We start from the raw sequence: 19,703 nt of genomic DNA, 5'->3' as shown, positions 1-19,703 counted from the left end.
GGAAGCTTCAAAGGAACATTTATTGTTTGAATTGCTGATAACATTTAGGGCCTACATGGTCTAAAATCACATTTCTACATCGACAGCGACATCAGACTCTAAATGATAGAACTCATCACATTTAAAACAGTTAATTAATTAAACATCTTACTATTATAATTTGTTTATCCTAACTTTAAAATGTTATTTACGACAATTTTTTTCTCGAGAATTTGAATTCTTCTCAAGTTTTTTTCTTAAGAACAATTTTCAGAAAAAAAGATAAGAACTTTCTTAAGATTTATTTGTTCTTTTCGGGAATACAAAATATTCGTAACTTTTTTTCTTATATTCGAAATTAAGAAGAAAATGGTAGTTAAGTAGAATTTTCTTCTACGTTTCATGCATCCGGCCCCTGAAGTCCATAATACTGTCGTCAGTTTCCCTTTAACTATATTGGATGCTGTTTTGTGAAACTGGAGATGCTCTGTTGTAATTGGTGCATTATCACTTGAATTCTGCCATTCTCCGCACCTGACAAACGTTGTCACCGCCATCTATATACACACACACACACAGCCGTGGCCCTGACATACATGGCAGTGACATACATTTTCAGTGTTTGAAGATAATTTCACATGTTTCTATGGCATACTGGAAAACAATGATAAGCGTTTCATAAGTTTTAAAAGCTTTTTTTTTTTTTAAAGGAAAACACCCTCAATTTATGCAAAGAGTCAATATTTACAGTGTTGACCCTTGTTCTTCATAACCTCTGCAATTCGCTCTGGCATGCTGAATATCAGATTCTGGGCCAAATCCTGACTGACGGCAATCCATACTTGACTTATTAGTGCTAGGATTTGATCACAATTTGTGAGCTTCTGTTTGTCCACACGCCTTTTGAGGATTGACCACAGGTTCTATATGAGATCTGGGGAGTTGCCTGGCCACCGATCCAAAATTTCAATGTAATGATCTCCGAGCCACTTCATTATCACTCTTGCCTCATGACATGGTGCCCTATCATGCTGGAAAATGCATGTATCATCACCAAATTGCTCCTGGATCGTTGGGAGAAGTTGGTCTTGCAGGACGTTTTGATGCCATTCTTTATTCATGGCAGTGTTTTTGGGCAAAATTGTGAGAGAGCCCTCTCCCTTGGATGAAAAGCAACCCCACACATGGATGGTCTCAGGATGCTTCACGACACAGGACTCATGGTAGCGTTCACCTTTTCTTCTCCGGAATATCGATTTTCCAGATGTCCCAAACAGTCAGAAGGGGGCTTCATCAGAGAAAATGTCTTTGCACCAGTCTTCTTTTGTCCAATCCTTGTACTTCCTGCAAAATTACAGTCTGTCCTTGATGTTTTCTTGGAGAGAAGTGGCTTCTCTGCTGCCCTTCTTGACACTAGGCCATTGTCCAAAAGTCTTCGCCTCACTGTGCGTGCAGATGCTCTCCTACCAACCTGCTGCCAATATTGAGCAAGCTCTGCACTGGTGGTGACACGATTCCATAGCTGACTCCTCAGGAGGAGACAGTCCTAGCGCTTGCTGGACTCTCTGGGACATCCTGAAGCCTTCTTCACTGCAGTTGAACCTCTCTCCCTGAAGTTCCTGATGATCCGGTAAATGGTTCTTTCAGGTGCAATATTCTTTGCAGCAATTCCTTGCATGTTAGGCCATTTTGATGCAAAGCGATGATGGCTGCACGTCATTCTTTAGAGGTAACCATTGCAAACAAGAACACAATGATTGGAAGCACTTCTCTCCTTTTATAGCAATCAGTCTGCTCTTATAATCCAATCAGAATGATAGAGTGATTTAACATTTCTAGTACTCCTTCACACTTTACCAGGTGCTGCTGATATGATTAGTGAAATGATGATAGCTGGTAATTTTGTACCCGGACCAAAAAATAGTGAAATTTGGGTTTTTGTGGTAAAGTAAATTATTTTGGTCAATTAAGCTTTTTGCAATTATTTAAAATGCATCTGATCACTCTGCACAATAATCTTGAAACAATTTGAATCAGCACCATATTTATTTATTATTTATATTTACGAGCACATGAATGGTGAAGTTGGAAGTTCAAGTGGGAAACGTCACGGATACTACCGTACATAACCTTGGTTCCCTGAGACGAAGGGAAAGAGACTTTGCATGCTAAAGCATATGGGGAGTATCCTTCCACATGACCTAGTTGAAACCTATAGCTGTCCTCTTTAAAAGCAGGTGCAATAACACCATTCCTCTGAATTTTCTGACCGAGGGACAAGGGCTGGGAGTCTTGTAGTGCTGCCAGTGTTCGCAATGTCTCGTTCCATTCGTCTCAGGGAACTGACGTTACATATGTAACTGAGACGATTCCGACTCAGTACAATTCACATTGCGTGCTAATGCATATCGGGCACGAAATCCCATCACGTCCATCAACATCCCATTCCAGACAGGAAACATGATTCCGCAGTTCCACAGGATGGCGACCGACATGAGTATGCTGCAAGTAATTCAATTCAATTCAATTTTATTTGTATAGCGCCTTTCACAACACACATCGTTTCAAAGCAGCTTTACAGAATATCAGCATTAACAGACGATAAAACTGTAATGTCTATAAAGTCGATTAATCATCATTGTGTAATTTAGATAAAATACGATTTTTAATAGTGTTTAAAAATAATTAAATGATAATTGTATTAATAACCCCAGTGAGCAAGCTGTAGGCAACTGTGGCAAGGAACACAAAACTCCATAAGATGTAGATTAATGGAGAAAAATAACCTTGGGAGAAACCAGACTCACTGTGGGGGCCAGTTCTCCTCTGGCTAACATTATGAATGTAATGAAAATATTAATTATGTATAGGTAAAATCATGGTTTAAAATTATTAAACTAAGTGTTAAGGTGTCAGTGATTAAACATCGATTGTGTTTGAACTGTAAGATTAATGACCAATGTCTTTGAAGTCCATCTTGATTAATTGCAGAAGTTCACATAGATGCAATTGTCCTTGTTAATTGGCTGATGAAGGCTTTTGTTGGCAATAGTTAGTCTAAGCATTTCATTTCAAGATCATAGTCCATAAATAGACTGAGGTGATGCAGGTTGGAGTTGGCATCATTTCATCCTCTGAAGTCCGTCATAATAGATTGAAGTGATGTTTGGCTGGCACCGGCTGCATTTAGTCATCATCATTCTGCGACATGTAGCAGTGGAGTCCAACATGAAGCAGGAATGGTGCTGGATCCAGCCGGTTCTGGTGACCTCAGGATAGGAGTCCTGAGGTTGAGACAGGGAAACAAATAAAAAGATGTAAGCGCAGATGCCATTTAATTTATTGCAGAGTTAGAGATCATGCTCAGTGTTTCTGGTTTCTGGTTCCGGCAGACCCAACTAAAGCAGCCTAATTGTGGGTTGGAGGATAAATTAGGTGTATGCCTGGCTAAATAGATGAGTCTAGACTTAAACTGAGAGAGTGTGTCTGCATCTCGAACAGTGTTTGGGAGACTATTCCATAGTTTATGAGCCAAATATGAAAAGGATCTTCCTCCTTTAGTGGATTTTGATATTCTAGGAACTATTAATAGGCCAGAATTTTGCGATCTTAATGAATGTGTTGGAATATAGCATGGTAGAAGATAACTTAAGTACTGCGGAGCTAGACCATTCAAAGCTTTGTACGTAGTTAACAGAATTTTAAAATCAATACGGAATTTAACAGGTAGCCAATGTAACGATGATAAAATGGGGCTAATATGATCATATTTCTTGGTTCTCGTCAGCACTCTGGCTGCTGCATTTTGAACCAATTGAAGTTTATTTATTGATCTTTCTGGACATCCTCCCAGTAATGCATTACAATAATCTAGTCTTGAGGTCATGAACGCATGAATTTGTTTTTTGGCATCAGCAACCGAGAGCATATGCCTTAATTCAGCAATATTTCTTAGGTGGAAGAATGCTGTTCTACAAACATTTGTAATTTGATTTTCAAAGGACAGATTGGTATCAAATATAACACCTAATTTCTTCGCTGTTGAAGATGATGTAACAGTACATCCATCTAGAGTCAAATTATATTTAGAACTATATTTCTGACAAAACAGAGGTCCAATAATTAGAACCTCTGTTTTGTCAGAATTGAGTAGAAGGAAATTTCTGGCCATCCAATCTTTTATTTCATTAATACACTCTGCTAATTTTGAGAATTGTGAAATCTCATCAGGTTTTGAAGAAATATAAAGTTGTGTATCGTCAGCATAGCAGTGGAAACTTATTCCACGTTTCCTGATAATATCTCCCAGGGGAAGCATATACATGGAGAAAACCAGAGGCCCTAAAACTGATCCCTGTGGCACTCCATATTTTACTTTTGTTTGGTGTGACAATTCCTCATTTACATAGACAAAGTGGTAGCGGTCTGCTAAATATGACCTAAACCATGCTAATGCCACTCCACAAATTCCAACATAATTCTCTAGCCTATTCAAGAGAATGTCGTGATCTATCGTGTCCAATGCAGCACTAAGCTCTAAAAGCACTAGAAGAGAAATGCAGCCGCGATCAGATGATAAGAGCAAGTCATTTGTAACTCTGATAAGTGCAGTCTCTGTACTGTGATGAGGCCTAAATCCTGCTTGAAATTCTTCATATATACTATTTCTCTGTAGAAATGAACATATTTGGGAGGATACTACCTTTTCTAGTATTTTTGACATAAACGGGAGATTTGAAATCGGTCTATAATTAGCAAGTTCTCCAGGATTAAGTTGTGGCTTCTTAATTAGCGGTTTGATAATTGCCATTTTAAAGTTTCTTGGGACATGTCCTAAGCATGGCGAGGAGTTAATGATATTAAGAAGAGGTTCTGATATTACAGGAGATACCTGTTGGTATCTTAGTTGGTATAGGATCTAATAAACAATTTGTGGCTTTTGATGTTTCGATAAGTTTTGTTAGCTCTTCATGACCTATGATAGCGAAGGATTGAAGTTGCACATGAGGAAAATTATTCGACACTGTTTTCTGAGGTGCTATGACAGATGATTGCATAATTCCAATTTTATTTCTGATTATTTCAATTTTATCTGTAAAGAAATTCATGAAGTCATTACTCTTGAGCTGTGACGTAATATCTGGTTCAGTTGAGGCTTTATTCCTAACCAATTTAGCCACAGTACTGAATAAACATCTAGGATTGTTGTGGTTATTTTCTGTGAGTTTACTAAAATATGCTGACCTGGCAGCTTTGAGTGCGTGTTTGTAGCTACAGACACTATCCTTCCATGCACCCCAAAATACTTCTAATTTTGTATTTTTCCACATGCGCTCCATTTTCCGAGCTGCTCTCTTGAGAGCATGAGTGTGATCATTGTACCATGGTGCAGGGCTTATTTCTTTAATTTTCTTTAATCGAAGTGGGGCGACAACATCAAGGGTGCTAGAGAAGACTGCATTTAAATTTTTTGTTATTTCATCAAGTTCCTCTGGGCTTTGGGGTTTATTGAGTATATGAGATAGATCTGGAAGAGTATTATTGAAGCTATCTTTAGTGGTCGAAAGAATAGTTCTACCTGAACGATAGCGTGGTGTAGATTGAGTAACATTAGCTGATTGCAGCATGCAAGAGACGAGGTAATGATCCGAGATGTCATCGCTCTGCTGCAGAATTTCTATATTATCAACATCAACTCCATATGAAAGAATTAAATCTAGCGTATGATTATGGCGATGAGTTGGTCCTGTTACATTTTGTCTGACTCCAAGAGAGTTGAGAATATCGATAAATGCTAATCTCAAAGTATCATTTTCATTATCTATGTGAATGTTGAAGTCACCAACAATTAAGGCTCTATCTACAGTAACTACAAGATCTGATAAAAAATTTGCAAATTCACTAAGGAAATCTGAATAAGGCCCAGGTGATCTATACACTGTAGCAAGGGTAAAGGACGACAGAGAGTTTTTATTTATATTTGTATTTGACGGTGTCACCTTAAGCATTATTAGTTCAAAAGACTTACATTTATATCCTGTCCTCTGAGTAACACCAAAAACTTCACTGTAAATTGTAGCAACACCTCCTCCTCGACCCTTCAGACGAGGTTCATGTTTATAACAATAACCTGGGGGAGTAGATTCATTTAAACTAATATATTCATCTGGTTTAAGCCAGGTTTCAGTCAAACAGAGCGCATCCAATCTATGATCTGTAATCATTTCATTGACAATTAGTGCTTTGGTAGAAAGAGATCTAATGTTTAGTAGCCCTATTTTTATATGATGTACATTTTTAATTTGTTTGTTTTGTTCACGTTTGACCTTAATCATATTTTTTCTAAATGATTTAGTGAGGGTATTGTGTTTCGTAGTTCGTGGAACAGACACAGTCTCTATGAGATATCTAGGTGATACAGTCTCTATGTGTTGTAGTTTATGTGACCTGTGTGACGTCTCAATGCAGCTAGCAGACGTTCGGATTAACCAGTTTGTCTGCTTCCTGACCTGGGCCCCATTTAGTCAAATAATATCATTATTAAGTCTATGAGCCAAATTACTAGAGAGGAGAGCGGCACCTTCCCTGGAGGGATGGAGTCCGTCTCTCTTTAGCAGGTCAGGTCTACCCCAAAAACTTTTCCAATTGTCTATAAATCCTATTTTATTCTGCAGACACCACTCAGACATCCAGCCATTCAGTGACACTAATCTACTATAAACCTCGTCACCACGACGAGCAGGGAGGGGACCAGAGCATATTACAGTGTCTGACATCGTTTTTGCAAATTTGCACACCTCTTTAACATTATCTTTAGTGATCTCCGACTGGCTAAGCCGGACATCATTAGTGCCGACATGGATAACAATTTTAGAAAATCTACGTTTAGCATTAGCCAGCACTTTTAAATTTGATTTGATGTCAGACGCTCTGGCCCCCGAAATGCAATTAACAATAGTGGCTGGAGTCTCTATTTCCACGTTCCTTACAATAGAATCACCGATAACAAGGGCTCTTTCAATATGATTTTCAGTGGGTGTATCACTGAGTGGGGAGAATTTATTGGAAACCCTAACAGGAGCGGGAGAGTGGTGTCTCTTTGCTGAACGAGTATGCCGCCGAGACGTCTCCCAAATGCCCTGCTGCAGGGGCTCTATAACCGGAACCAAAGTGTGTGTGTTGCTCTCTGTACTGCCCGCATCCGAAACAGTATCTAACGGCTTCTCTTTCTCACTGACCTCTACTAGCGTTCGGATGCGAGTCTCTAACTCATTAACCTTCTCTGTCAGCCTGACTAATTCCTTACATTTATCACAAGTGAATCCCTCACTGCTGACGGAGCAGGCTATTTTAAACATGTGACATGCAATGCATGAACAAATAACATGAGCCGATGCCATGACTTACCGCAAATTGTTTGTTGTTCCTGAGCGGTGAGGGTTTTGAGATTGATTTGAATCCCTCACAAAATTGTTTGTTGTTGGTGGTGGTTGTTCTTGATAAGCGGTGCTTTGAGATCGATGCAATAATCTGTGTACCGCAGAGATGCGCGCTGAAAAAATGCACGCAGTTTAACCGCGATAAAAATAGAACGCGGATACAGGTGGAATATGCGCGCAGTTGAATCCCGATAAGAGAATAATACGGGAAGACCCGATGCTTGCTTAAAAATGGCAGATGTTTAAGGATTAAAGGCTACAAACACAGACTCTAGCTAGGTGTCAGCAGCAACCGGTAAAATACATGCAGATGAAACGGGAGAAAAAGCGGAAGAATCTGAAACGCGGTAAAATGACAAAGGTTATAACTATGAACGACGCGGTAAAATGACAAAGGATATAACTGGGTGATTATATAATTAGGGGTACATTTCAAGTCCTTGGGTTGTATTTATCATTTTCCCTGAATATTCACTTCAAGCAATGATCACTTTTATATTTGGGCACATTTCTCTTTATTTCATGCAGAAAAGTAAACCAGTTCCATAAGTTAATTAGGAGAAAATGCATATGTTGTACTGGAAATTGCCATTTTTGTGCTGTCCAATTTGCTAAAAGTCAAGTTTTGCCTTTCAAATTAACACTGCAATATATATTTTTATATATTATTTTCATCATTATTTGTTAAAAATAATCATTAAAACAAGGCAAATGTATATTAAAAACTAATTCACTCATTTATATCTATTAAATTATTAACTTTGTGTGTGTCCAAGAAATCTTTGTCAACTGTGTTACCCATTGACAAACCCCCTATAAATCAGCAGTGGTTTGTTCCAAAGTCACATGTCCAACATCATGTGATGTCACATCCTTCAGTGGCGGGAATTTTAAATACAGTGTGCTAAGTTTCTACTCCTCCTCTTCAATTTGTAATCATTATTATAGTCTACACATAGAGTAGATGAATTGCTCATCAACCGTGTTATCAACATGGTCTTGTGTACTTACTTTAGATATTATATTTACAAAAATGTAGAGAAAATGTATAAAAACACGAGTTGATCAAGGTAATGTGGGGACATGTTCAAGGTCTACAGTTAGCACAAGATCCTAAAATGGAAGAAATGTCAGCTGTGTTACTTGTCAACTGTGTTACCCATCAAGTGTAACACAGTTGACAGGGATTAACACGGTTGACAATGTTAGCTGGGTTTCTTGTCATAGTTTATGCCTATATTGAGTATTGTTGATAAAAACTATTGTTATTACACAGCTGAGAAGCAGCGCCAGTACAGGGCTCAGCGTGATGCTGATCCTGAGAGAAGGGCTGCGTATTTACAGAAACACAGAAGGACGTGCGTGGCATGAGGACAAAAAGCTAGGAAAGGTGAAGACAGTGAAAGATTTAAGTGAAAGGGAGAAGAGAAGGAAACAAGCATATTGGAGAAAAGCCCAACACCAGTCCAGAGAGAGAAAGCAAGTGATAGATAACCAGGTTACTCTGAGTCCTGAAGTTGATCCACAGCCTCAGATGTCAAGGTAGAGATTTTGTGAACAACATGCAGAAAATAGTTTTAACAATAGATTTGATTATGAAATTATGGTGAAAAGACTAGAGTAATTGCTGGTCATCCTAATTCTGTCCAGTGAGCATAAATGAAAACACATGATCAATGAAGTAATGCTTTGTGTATCATATCAGACAGAGAATTGCTGGAAGGAAGAAAGTCCAGAGAAGGGAGTCAAAATTGTACAGGGAGATTCATACTTATAGTCTGTTTTGTGATTGAGACTAATTAAGTATTAACAGAATTTTTTAAAGTTGTTTTCTCCATTGTTTCAAGAGAGTTAATTAGATTCCTCTGATAGGAGGGAATTTATTGTAATTGACAGTTTTATTATTATTATTATTATTATTCTCCTTGAGCCTCAATAGCTCAAAAAGTCACTAGTCAAAAATCTTCTAAATTGGTACATTGATACTACATGCCAACAGGAACCCACAAACCAAGAATGGCCCACATTCACCCTTAGGGGGCGCTACAAACCATGCCCAAAATTCCCATTTTCTGGTCAAAAATGTTCTAATTTGGTACATTGATAATACAGGCCAGCAGAAACCCACAAACCAAGAATGGCCCACATTCAGCCCTTTAGGGGCGCTACAGGCATTGCCCAAAATTCCCATTTTCTGGTTAAAAAATTTATCATTTTGTACATTGATACTACTAGCCAACAGGAATCCACAAACCAAGAATTGCCCACATTCTGCCCTTTAGGGGCGCTACAGGCCACTTCCAAAAGTCTCATTTTCTGTTCAAAAATGTTCTAAATTGGTACATTGATACTACAGGCCAACAGGAACCTACAAATCAAGAATGGCCCACATACATCTTTAGGGGCGCTACAGACCACGCTCAAATGTCCAATTTTCAAACTGATGGCATTTTCACCCAATTTGTCAAATTAGTCGGAAACTTAATGTACATACCTAATTTCTCATTGGAAACAAAAAGCCTCAAGGATCCATTAGGTCCGGTATGATGGATTTTCCTGTACACTGAAAATGTTTAGCTTAGGATTCAGACAGAAATACATGTTTTTTGGATTCCTCCACTGGAAGGGTTTAACCCCAACCCTCTACTGATCAATTTTAAATGATTTGCCATTTTGAGGAGGAATCGCATTGCTGCTTGCAGCTATATTTAATTACTTGTTGCTGACACTTGTCAAAATAAAAGGTTTTATTTTAAAGAAAGGTTTCTCTTTTTCTCCTAATGCATCTTGTCAACCGTGTTACTCCTGTCAACTGTGTTACTTTATCTGTCAATTGTGTTACGTGTGATTTTTGTGTCATAAATCTTTAAATGTAGGCTAAAATTTAATAAAAATGATAAAAAGGACATCTCTAGAGTGAACAGTATTACATAAAGCATTTAAAGCATTTAATAACTCTAAATTCAGTGTAATGGAGAATTATGTTGAAACTATATCCATCCTTGATGATAGTATACCAAAGAATATCCGTTATTCAGTTTAAAATTTATATTTTTTAAATCAGTTAGACAGACAACCTCAAAACCCCTGGTGAATAGACTCAAGAACTTTCAAACAAATGTTTTATCATATGTGTAGTACTTCATTTATGTCTTCTATGACATCACTTTTGTCTGTAACACAGTTGACAAAACAATGAATCGAATATTTATTTTCATTTAAATATTTAAAAAGTAATTCGAGCTTAAGCTTGCCAACTAATGAATTTAGAACAATATGGGGGTATATTATGGAAACAACTAGATTATTTTGCAGAAAATCACAATGATTTTTTCAGTTTTTTGTTGATCTGAAATGTACCCCTAATTATATAATCACCCAACTATGAACGATGACTATAACGTTGAACGTATGAGAATAAGCAGTGCTAAGCAGGCCACAAACAAACTCTCGTGCAGCGTGCGTGCGTGCGTGCTGTGCCGTCAGAAACAGTAAGTGAGCCTCATGTTGGGCCAGGAGGGGAGCACTCAGAATGAATATATTAACTATAGTCATGTAGTACGAATTAACCCCTTCACGAACCCAGTCGGGAAGAGAGAGACGTTATGTCTAGGTTGTAAAACCTTGCGAATGTGTTTTGAGAACACTATCCTGCTGCAAAATATATGTATTGTAAAGACACACCGTTTGTCCATGCCCATTAAGAGGTCATGCCTCTAGTTGAGTGTGATTTAAAACCAATTGGGCCATCAATCCATCAATGTGTCACATAAAACAACCTGTATCTGTACCTTGTACATTGTTGCAATAGTACAGCTGGTTAGAAAAATAGAAAAATTTAGTTTCTCTCTAAGTGGCAGGGGTCATAGCTACATTATCAAAATATGAGAGGAGAGGCTGCCATGTAGTGTAGAATTTCTCAGTTGACCCTCTAAGTGAGAATTTGATCTTTTCTAGCTTAAGGAATGACATTAAATCAGTCTCCCAAGACAAGTTTGGGTGACTTTCAGCGTAGAAGGATACATCTGTGGGCAATCAGAGAGGCAAATGCTCAATTGGGCAAATCTTACCCTGTGACTCGTAAGCCAGGGCAATTGCTTATCAAGAACAACCAACAACAACCAACAATTGCGTGGGGGATTCACATCAATCTCAAACCCTCACCGCTCAGGAACAACCAACAACAAACAATTTGTTTAAGTCATGGCATCCGCTCATGTTATTTCTTCCTGAGAATCATGTTGAATGAGCCCTTGTTATTGGCATTCTATTGTAAGAAATGTGGAAATAGAGACTCCAGCCACTATTGTTAATTGCATTCTAAGTTTTTTCCCTTGCTGGACTTACTGAGCTTTGTTTTGGATGTTTCCTTTTCAAGTTTTCTTCATTGGATTTAGAAGATTTGTATTCAAATTTTTTACCTTGTGCCAAGTTGACTCTTTTGGGACATTACTTTTTATTATTAAAATGTTTGTCTCATCATATGTGCTTACGTAGATAGTCAGTGCCACTCCTTCACCAGAGACCCATGTTCGAGACCGGCTCGTGACAGGAAACCCAGGTCAACTTGGATCCAGAGACAACCAGCACTTCCGAGTGCTCCAACCGGCTTGAAGCTAGTGTGCAGAGATATGAGAAACGGATCGTGGATCAAGAGGAACTGCTGGCCAAACATTCAGAGCTGTTGGCTGAGATTCTCCCCGCTCTGAAGCAGGTTTTTGAGAGGCTGGCAGTGCCTGCTCCTTCTGCCCCTGTTCCTCCTCCGTCAGTCAATGTCCAGCAGCCATGTCTGCCACTGAGCCAAAATTACCTCCACCCCAATGATTCTCAGGTAACCAGAGGCTTCTTGAGACAGTGTTCCTTAACTTTTGATTTTCAACCCTCCAGTTTCCCCACTGATTGCTCCAAGATTGCTTATGTGATTACTGTGCTCTCTGGTATTGCCCTGGACTGGGCCACTGCTATATGGGAGGCACAGAGCCCCTGCTGTGCTAGTTTCCAGACTTTCACAGATGAGTTTCGTCTGACTTTTCATCACCCCCTCACCAGTCGGGAGTCCTCCAGATGTCTTCTCTCCCTGCGCCAGGGACAACATAGGTGCAGAGAGTGGCTGGAACAAGGAGGCTCTGATGGCCAGCTTTTCGTCTGGGCTCTCAGATGATATCTTGGATGAGCTCGTTACACGAGAACGAGCCGTGAATCTTGAGACCCTCATCGAGCTCTCCATTCTCCTGGATAATCGTCTTCGAGAGAGGGCACTCAACCGCAAGTCAGCTAGACCCATCTATCAAACCCCTATCCTTGACTCTACCTCTGACCAAGAACCTCCTGAGCCTATGCAGGTAGGCCAAGCCTGGATCACCCCAAGAGAATGAGATCGATGCATGCGGGAGCACTGCTGCTTGTACTGCGGCAGAACCGATCACTTCCGAGTGACTTGTCCTGATCTACAGGGAATCACTCGACACCGTGCAGGTCAGGGAGGACTGTAACGGGAGCTGCCCTCACCTCCCAATCTTTTAACTCTGGTCTTTTTCTACCCGCTACCCTCAAGTGGAACTCTCACAGTCACCCTCTACAGGCTTTTGTGGACTCGGGAGCAGCGGGAAATTTCATGGATACCGCTTGGGCCAACAAACATGGAATCCCATCTGGACTCCTACCTGTGCCCATTGCAGTTACAGCCTTGGTTGGAAGACCCCTAGGCGTGGAAGGCGTCACCCGGGCCACAGAGCCTCTTTCTCTCCCAGTCCATCACCACCAAGAGAAGCTGACTTTTCATCTCATCCAGTCCCCGGAATTTCCACTCATTCTTGGTCACCCCTGGTTTCAACTGCATAATCCACAGTTTGATTGGACAACGAGATCCCTTATTCAATGGGGCCCAACTTGTCAAACCACCTGTTTACACTCTGACTCTCCTGTCTCACCTCCCGAGTTCCCAGAGTCCATTGACCTCTCCTGAGTCCCCAGTGTGTACCATCAATTTAAGCTGGTATTCAGTAAGCATAGAGCCACAACACTGCCACCCCACCGCTCATATGACTGCGCTATTAACTTGTTCCCTGGTACCTGTCCCCCAGAGGCCGGATTTTCTCCCTGTCAGCTCCCGAGCGTGCAGCTATGGATGAGTACATCAAGGAGGCCCTTGCTGCTGGTTTCATCCGTCAGTCCATGTCACCTGCAGGAGCCGTTTTTTTCTTTGTGGGGAAGAGGGACGGGGGTCTCTGGCCCTGCATTGACTACCATGGATTAAATAGCATCACCATCAGAAACCGGTACCCCATACCACTGCTGGGAACAGCGTTCGAGTTGTTGCAGGGAGCATCCGTCTTCACCAAGCTTGATTTGCACAACGCTTACCATCTCGTGTGCATCTGGCAAGGCGACGAGTGGAAGACGGCATTCAACACACCCACCGGTCACTATGAATATCAAGTGATGCCCTTCAGCCTGACCAATGCTCCAGATGTGTTCCAGGCCTTGATTAATGATGCTCTCCGGGGATATGCTCAACATCTTTGTGTTTGTCTATCTGGATGATATCCTGATCTTCTCGAGTTCCCTGTAAGAACACATTGAGCATGTTCGACTAGTGCTCAAACGCCTTCTGGAGAATCATTTGTATGTCAAGCCAGAAAAATGTGAGTTCCACGCCACTAAGGTGCAATTCTTGGGATTCGTAGTTGAACCCGGCCATATGCTCATGGACCCCAACAAGGTCAAGGCTGTGTCAGAGTGGCCCACCCCAGCCTCAGTCAAGGAAGTCCAGCGATTTCTTGGCTTTGCCAATTTTTATCGGAAATTCATCAAGAATTTCAGCTCTGTGGCATCACATCTCTCAGCACTCACCAAGGCAAGCCACACCCGTTTCCAGTGGAACCCAGAAGCCGAGGCCGCCTTCGCCAAGCTCAAGCGTCTGTTTACCTCCGCACCCATTCTCTCTATGCCTGACCCTGAAGTTCCATTCGTCGTGGAGGTGGATACCTCAGATGTAGGAGTGGGAGCTGTGCTTTCTCAAAGAGGAAAGGATGAGCGGCTTCACCTATGTGCTTTTTTCTCCCATCGCCTTACATCAGCCAAAATTAATTATGATGTGGGGGACCGGGAACTCTTGGCAGTAAAACTGGCACTGGAGGAGTGGAGACATTGGCTCGAGGGTTCTACTCATCCTTTTCAAGTTCTTACGGACCACAAGAACCTTGAGTACATACAACGAGCTAAGCGTCTGAATCCCCATCAGGCCAGGTGGTCACTTTTTTAAACCACTTTGAATTTACACTTACCGCCCAGGGTCCAAGAATCTCAAGCCAGATGCCGTTTTTGTGATTGTGGCCCCGGTGCGGTGGAAGATTGTGGATGTGGTCAGACAGGCTCAAGTCCGAGAACCTGATCAGGGCAATGGCCCTCCTGGCTGTCTGTTCATTCCCCACTCTGTCTACTCTCAAGTTCTCCATTGGGCTCATGCATCTCCTCTCATCTGTCACCCGGGTTACGGTCGCACCCTTGAGTTTCTCCAAAGGCGGTTCTGGTGGCCTATGATTAAGGAAGACACAGAGACGTTTGTTAAGGCCTGCACCACGTGCAACCAGAGCAAGGGTTCTCACCATGCCTCTCAGGGCCTTCTGTTTCCACTTCCTATCCCTCGACGCCCCTGGTCTCATCTCTCCATGGACTTCATCACAGGCCTCCCGTCATCCCACAGTAATACCACCATTTTTTTCATTATAGACAGATTTTCCAAGGTTTCCAGATTCATTCCAATTCCTAAACTACCCTCCACTAAACAGACAGCTGAATTGGTCATTAAACATGTTTTTCAAGTCTTTGGTTTCCCCAAGGTCATTGTCTCTGATCGAGGACCCTAGTTCTCTTCCCGGTTCTGTAAAGCCTTCTGTCGGCTGGTGGGATCGCCGGCGAGCCTGTCCTCAGGATTCCATCCGGAGTCCAACAGACAGACGGAGAGAGTTAACCAGGAGCTGGAAGCAACCATGAGGTGCATGGCTGCCAGCAATCCATCCTCCTGGTCGTCATTCATTGTGTGGGCTGAGTATGCCCACAACACCATGAAATCCTCCGCTACAGGCATGTCACCCTTCAAGTGCCAATTTGGATTCGCACCACCCCTCTTTCCCGAGCAAGAAGAAGTTGGAGTCCCTTCGGCCCTGAGGTTCGTCAGGCGGTGTCGGTCAACCTGGAGGAAAGCCCGGTCCAAACTTCTCCAGACCTCGCAAACCTATCAGCGACAGGCCAATCACCATCGCAGACCTGCCCCTTCCCTTTGCCCGGGTCAAAGAGTATGGCTCTCCACGAAGAAACTGCCATTATGGGTGGAATCCCGTAAGCTCTCCCAACGGTTCATCGGACCATTCCGCATTGCCAGGAAAGTCAATCCAGTTACTTACCGGTTGTACCTACCTAGGTCATTAAGAATTAATCCCACGTTTCATGTGTCTCTCCTAAAACCTGTTTTGTCTTCTCCCTTTGCCCCCCCAGACAGACCTCCTCCACCACCCCGTATTATTGATGGACAGCCGGCCTACACAGTCCATCGGATACTGGACTCCCGTCGGGTACAACGGTCCTTGCAGTATCTGGTGGATTGGGAGGGCTACGGTCCTGAGGAGCGCTCCAGGGTTCCTGCCAGAGACATCCTCGACCGAGAGTTTCCCGCCTGTCATGTATTTACCTGTAATTCAAATTTTTGCCCACTAGATGTCCCTAGTTCTCTGTTTTTGTGTCCTTTTTTCATGCCATTTTTAACATAATTGTTTTCACCTGTGTCTTGTTTGGTACTATGTATTTAAGTTACCTCAGTTCCCTTGTTTGTCACTTGGTTTTCGAATGTGCTAGCCACCAGTCCCTTGTGTTGCTCTCTCAGCCTGCCTTGTAACTAGGAGGAGTGAATTCTAAGTTTTTTCCCTTGCTGGACTTACTGAGCTTTGTTTTGGGTGTTTCCTTTTCAAGTTTTCTTCATTGGATTTAGAAGATTTGTATTCTAAGTTTTTTCTCTTGTGCCAAGTTGACTCTTTTGGGACATTACTTTTATTGTTAAAATGTTTGGCTCATCTTACGTGCTGTGTTTGTCTTCCTTCTGGACCCAACCTACTGCTCTGTGGATAGTCAGTGCCACTCCCACACCAGAGACCCAGGTTCGAGACTGGCTCGTGACAGATCCTGGAGAACAGGCTAATAATAGACAGATTTCAAATCTCCCGTTTATGTCAAAATACTAGAAAAGGTAGTGTCCTCCCAAATATGTTCATTTCTACAGAGAAATAGTATGTACGAAGAATTTCAGTCAGGATTTAGGCCTCATCAGAGTACAGAGTCTGCACTTATCAGAGTTACAAATGACTTGCTCTGAATTTCAGTCAGGATTTAGGCCTCATCAGAGTACAGAGTCTGCACTTATCAGAGTTACAAATGACTTGCTCTGATCGCGGCTGCATTTCTCTTCTAGTGTTTTTAGATCTTTGTCTATGTAAATGAGGAATTGTCAAACCAAACAAAAGTAAAATATGGATTGCCACAGGGATCAGTTTTAGGGCCTCTGCTTTTCTCCATGTATATGCTTCCCCTGGCAGATATTATCAGGAATCGTGGAATAAGTTTCCACTGCTATGCCAATGATACACAACTTTATATTTCTTCAAAACCTTTAATCAACATCTTATGTAATATTGTGTTCCTTGCCACAGTCGCCTTCTGCTTGCTCACTGTGGTTATTAATACAATATTATTGAATTACTTATTTTTAAACACGATTAACAATCGTATTTTATCTAATTACACAATGATGATTCATTGACATTATAGACATTACAGTTTTATCGTCTGTTAATGCCTGATCTTCTGTAAAGCTGCTATGAAAATGTGTGTTGTGAAAGGCGCTATACAAATAAAACGTACTTGACTTTACTTAATTGCTGCGTGGGCGAGCTGAATAGGGCGTGTGCCAGGATTTTGACAGTTCGTTATGAACTGGGAAGAATGGAGCAGATCTACGAGACGCGGTCACTTGTCAGCGTCCGGACTGCAGAAACTATTCATCAAGGCGAGATTGTGCAGTTTCCTCTGGAGGAAACCACTCGATATCGAGCTCTTCGACCACCCTTGAAAGGACGCACAGCATCCCCTTGTCAGTGGCACGTAAACACTCCTCGCCCTTGCTGGAGGGAGGGGCGCTAGCATCATCCAATGACCACTTGCCTGATGCAAGAGACATGACATCGTCATCATCCCCAGTGCCATAACAGCCGAATGAGACGAGGCTGTGCACTCCAGCGGAGGGCCAGAGCTCATCATGCACAATGTATCGCATAGACATGTTGCATGGAGATTGAGGGGCTCACGGGGTGTGTCCCGGCATGAAGTGTCTTGAGACTCTCAGGGAGGGCAGTCTGTCTCCATGAGAGCTGACTCTGCGTGGGCATGGCCCAGACAGAGAATGCAGCTCTCATGCTGATCTGATGGCGGGATGTGCCTCTCACACAAGGAACACTTACGGAATGACATCTTTAAAAAGATGTGAATATGTAAGTGACTCTTTTAGATTATATATATATATATATATATATATATATATACGATATACAAAATACAATTGCTTTATAAAGATACACAACTCCTGCCGAAGCGCTGCGGGAAATGAAGTGGCGAGGCGTAGTGATGTTCACCGTAACACTGCAGGGGAGCAGAGAGTCTTCTCATTGCCGTGAAGATTCCACCCACTGACTCGTGTCATCAACGGTGAAGCAGTAGAGGGCTTCTAGATGAGAGATGAATCGCTGTCTTGAAGGAAGACAATTCTGAGGAATGGTATTTGCACACCTGCTTTTATAGTGGACAGCTTTGCGCCTAAAAAGGTGGGGCTTAAACACCATGTATATTGGTGTTATTGTAGAGAGGTATCAACTAGGTCATGTGGAAGGACACTCCCCATATGTGTTAGTATGTAATGTCAAGTGTACTGAGTCATAAGGGAACTCTAGATGATACCCCAGTTGCCAAGATGGGAGGAGTCTGAAACTTTCAACATGGCAGAGTAGTTTCTGTAGTGAATGACAGGTTTTGTTAATTTTTCAAAATACAGCTAATTGTCAGCACTTGCCGTTTTGGTCATATTCATTTATGTATATCAGCCACCATTTGATGCATGTTGTACATTTTTACACAGTGAAAATAGCTTGTTTTTGACAAAAATTCCATTATCTGAGTAGTATTATGTGTCAAAATAAAAGTTCCTCAAGAAACATGTATGAATGAACCTGGCATCGTCCATGTTTCCTGTTCTTTCCGACAACAAAGCACGTGAACACAACGTACTCGTAATTACCATTTCAGAAGTTGTAAGTAGGAAAATTCTGATAGCACAATCCGCTAGTACAAATATGTTTGCTAGATATCAATCACAGATCATGTAGTGGCTCATTTATCCACTGAATGTCCACCCTGTTATTGTCCACCCTGATGCTGCCCATTTAACTGGATGGACATCTGAGTTTTTTAGTAATTTAGCTTGACCAGTATGACTAATACAATCTTTAAAATGTCCCTGTAATGATGAAACATGAAGATACTTTTAAAAGTATGTTTTATTTAAAAAAAGTTTCAAAGCCGTAATGTCACAGAATTGTAGGATTGACCCATTTACGATATGTACAGAGTTGCAGTTACACAGTCTGCATATAACAGACACCCTCCATCAAATTATCAGGGACTGCTACACATCTGGTTGTAAGGGATTTTTTTTTAAATACCATTTGTAAAATGGCCTAATTACATAACAGATATTACAGATATTAATCTTGGAGGTGGCTCTCTACCAATGACATGTCCGAACAATAGATGACTTGGGCTGTGTCTGAAACCTGAATTTTTTCTTCTTCTCAGACTGTGCTATGGGGTTAGGAAGTCAAGTCCGATCCCAATGTTTGTGTAAAGTCCTGAAGAAGTTTAAAGCAGTCAAGACGTTTATAAATGTACAATTTTAAAGGGGTCATGACATGTTTTTTTTTATTGTATTATTATGTTCCCTTAGGTGCAATTATAGTATTAATATTTTTTTTTTTAAGAAAAACTTTTAAAATCTAGTGATTTATGACCTTTTCCCACCCTGTTTCTCATCCTCTGATTCAAACAGTCTGTTTTGGGGGCGTTTTCCATTTAAGACTTCAGTGTTAACGCCCACTGTTATGATTGGCTAACGTCAGTGCCTATGTATCAATTATTGACGCTCCCAGCCAGAACAATATGCAAGTAAACTAAGTAAAAACACTGTGA

The 19,703-nt window shown here is 41.4% G+C and overlaps 1 protein-coding gene across 1 annotated transcript in view; it reads right to left on the bottom strand.

Annotated features, from left to right (window-relative positions):
- The window catches only part of LOC127636083 (serine/threonine-protein phosphatase 2A 55 kDa regulatory subunit B alpha isoform), a 1,105,001-nt gene that overhangs the window by 1,017,192 nt on the left and 68,106 nt on the right, over positions 1-19,703 (bottom strand). The window lies entirely within an intron of this gene.

The sequence above is a fragment of the Xyrauchen texanus genome, chromosome 43 (genome assembly GCF_025860055.1).
Source record: "Xyrauchen texanus isolate HMW12.3.18 chromosome 43, RBS_HiC_50CHRs, whole genome shotgun sequence".
Taxonomy (NCBI): Eukaryota; Metazoa; Chordata; class Actinopteri; order Cypriniformes; family Catostomidae; genus Xyrauchen; species Xyrauchen texanus.
The sequence above is the reverse complement of the archived record's forward strand: the minus strand, read 5'-3'. Positions and strand labels throughout refer to the sequence as shown.